The sequence below is a fragment of the Miscanthus floridulus genome, chromosome 8 (assembly GCF_019320115.1).
Source record: "Miscanthus floridulus cultivar M001 chromosome 8, ASM1932011v1, whole genome shotgun sequence".
Classification (NCBI taxonomy): Eukaryota; Viridiplantae; Streptophyta; class Magnoliopsida; order Poales; family Poaceae; genus Miscanthus; species Miscanthus floridulus.
In genome coordinates this window covers 20538248-20541708 of record NC_089587.1, presented here as the reverse complement: position 1 = coordinate 20541708, position 3461 = coordinate 20538248, and positions in this window count along the sequence as shown.

Sequence of the window (3461 nt, the reverse complement as noted above, 5' to 3'; positions counted from 1 at the left end):
ATATATGATATTTATACAAAAAAATTGAATAAGACGGATGGTCAAACAAGATGTCTGAAAGTAAAAAACGACACTCTTTTTGGGATGGAGGGAGTAGCCACAAAGCACGCTTCTGGTAGGCTGCTTTGAGCACTACAGGTCGGTGACATGTACAAAAATAATACAGTGAAACACATTGTTCTATATAAGGAATATGAGAAGCTATTTGAGTTAGAAAATGGTCGTACCCATTGATTTACACAAACATCCATCTTCTCCTTCTTCACTGGGTCATGAACCCCACCTTCTTTAACGTACCATCTATACGCGCTATTTAAGGAACAAAATAATCACTTTCAATATAACAATAATGGGATGAAAAATAGTATCACAAGTAATGAACTACAATTACTTACGTTTGTAACACGTTGATAAAATTTTGGTACATTTTTCTATGTTTTCTCATAGAGTCAAAGATGGAAATCCTGCCAACTCTCAAATTGATGCTTGCTAAGGTGAAGAGATCACTGCATCAGTACAAAAAAGATAATAGTGTCAATGTAAACCATCTACCAAATACTCCCTCTGTCCTCAAATAAATCAATTCCTAGAATCCGTGCTAGTCAAACTTTTTTAAGTTTGACTAACTTTATGAAAAAAATAATAACATTTGTGACATAAAATGAGTATATTATGAAAATATATTCTATGATACATCTAATGATACTAGTTTGATATCATAATTTTTGATGTTGTTTTCTATAAATTCGGTCAAAGTTTAAAAATTTGACTTAGGATAACTCTAGTAATTGATTCTTTCAGGGATAGAGGGAGTAGCATGAAAAAAAATAGTAGTCGATCTTACCTGAAATTGTATGGGGCTTCTATATATTGGAATCTCTAATGAGCTATGAATGCCTTCCTAATATATAATGCAGCCTCATCCCTTGCTTCCCTATACGAAGCCTTCCTAAATGCCTCTCTCGCCTTGCCCTTGGCACCCTTAAATGTCGGATGATCATTTTACCACAATAGAGGTCTAGCATGACGTGCCTCGCAAATGAGATTTGGGTCAAGGTATGCGTTCCTCAAGTTCAACTTGGTCGAATCCATCCACTCTTTCCTACATGAAAGTAGGGCAAATGTGTGGTTAAAAGGATAACACAAGCACTTAAAACCAAATTTGAGGATGAGTTTAAGAAAACACTACTTACATGCACCACAGGGTAATCTAACTTACATCGAGTCTCTTCTGTCGGTATAAAAATTGAATGTCCTCAAAAGATATGGTCAGTTTTGAAAATTCTACACCGATAGCGAATATATCGTTAGCAAGGCAATTCACCGGCACTGACTCTAAGCCGAGTTGTACCGCTTCCAAATACCATATCTAAAAGACCCTCATGTGTAACAATCTCTTGTTGCATTCTAGGGCAAAATCAGGAAGGAATTCCTTGCCTAGCACGTATTCATAGGGCACTTGGGACTGTTTTGTTCTATCATGTCTTTAACGAATTCGACGCTCGCCATGGTTTGGCTCAAACGATGTTGGCCACCAAAGATTGTTCTAGATCCTTCCTTAGCCATGTTGGCCTTGGTATTTTGAGCTAACGAAGGCACCGCCTTGCCCTTGATTGCAGAAGCATCCTAGGGGTTCTTTTTGCCAAGAGACCTCCACATCGTAGATATGCCAACATTGGGCAGGTTTCTACCCTTCTCAAATTCTCTCACCATCTTAGGAAACATTTGTAGCTGCGGTGGTGGTGGAGGTGGCAGCGTCGCTATTTGTGGTTGCGGTGGTGGTAGGGGCACAACCGTTTGTGGCTACGAAGATGGTTGGGAGGGCGGTGGTGGTGCTGGCACAACAGTTTGTACCTGTGGAAGTAGTGTCGGTTGGGGTGGCGATGGTGGTGGCAGTGCTGGTGTAGTAGTTCATCCCTGCGGAAGCAGTTTTGGTGGGGGTGGGGGTGGCGGTGGCAGAGATGGCGGAGCGCTGCCCCTAACACTTGTTGTGTTCCTTGTTGAGGTCTTGATGTGCCTCTTCATTGCATGCTTTCTCAAACTCAGGTACTCTCCTTCCTACGGTGATATCTTCCATGAATTCTTCATAGGAGAAGCTGAGATTGGGGTTTGCCTATACTACTGAAACATCCATGAATGGATCCATCATCTGCTACTCATATGTCCATGACAACTGCACACATGCTTCATCCATGGGTCCTATTTCTGCTTGTTCCTCTACCTGACGCAATTGCAGCTTGCGCGAAGCAGAAGGTTCACCCAATGGGGTGGTTAATAGCACAATGTCTCGTAATTGCCAAGCAATGAAATAGCCTACAAGGTTGCCCAAGACCGTCTCACCATTAGGAGCAGGGATCTCAACTTAATAATCGAGATGATTTGGAGAAACCAAGAGCACTTCAACCCTAGCATAATCATCCAGAAGTACATTACTATGCATAGTGCGTCCTAGATAAGTAGTTTTGCTGGCAACCTTTACCGTCTTCCCCTTCCTGTTGTATGGAATGTGCAGAGTACACGGTGTACGCCTATCAATGGTGTCCAAAGGAAAAGTCTCAAGCATGATTGATGCAACACTACTTGGCACTAGCACTGTAGATAATGTTGGCTCCACAGTAGAAAAACCTTATGAAGCTTTTAACTGATTAATCTTTTCATCAATATATGCATCGGCCTTCTTGCAAAGGGTGTCAAAAAGGTCATCCTTGTAGCGTTGCCTTGTTCTATAGCTACCCACCTCTTGTGGAAAACCATGCTTAAGTCCTAGCTTGGAGGAGATGCCCCGCACATGGCCAAGGTGTTCTTTGTTGCCTAGGGTGACACTAAGCTCATCCACCTCCCGTCTAGGTTTAAATTCACCTTGCATTTTCTTTTGAGCAAGTGCCTTTATGGCCTCCGCGGCTGCTTCAGCATGTTGAAAGCCCTAGTTTGGTTTTGGCTAATTAATGAAACCTAAGTATTAACCTTTGTCATGACTATCATGTGAGCAAGGTTGGTACATACCAAGCGATGGAGCATGGTGATGAAGTCCATGGAGTTAGAGATGGACATGTGTTGAAGATGATCAAGCTCCAACTTGAAAAGAAGAAAGAGAAAAACAAAAACAAGGTTGATCAAGGCAAAGGTATCAAATAGTTTTTTTGTTTTGGCACTCAAGACACCATAGAGGGTGTGAGTGTATTTAGGATCGATAGCCGTACTATAAAGAGGGAGAATCTTTGGCTAAACGGTTTATTGAATGCCACTAGGTAACATGATTCTTGTATATGCATTTGGGAACCTAGTGTGCTCACTTTGACCCTTGTAAAATGCTAACACATGTGCACACAAGTTCTACACTTTGTGGTTAGCAAGTTGGAAGCAAGGGTGAAGCGGTTGAGGACTTAGAAAAAGAAAAGGAGCAGAAAGTCCTTGACCAGACGCTGATCGTGGGGTGACTGGACTCACCCTGGGCATGTCCA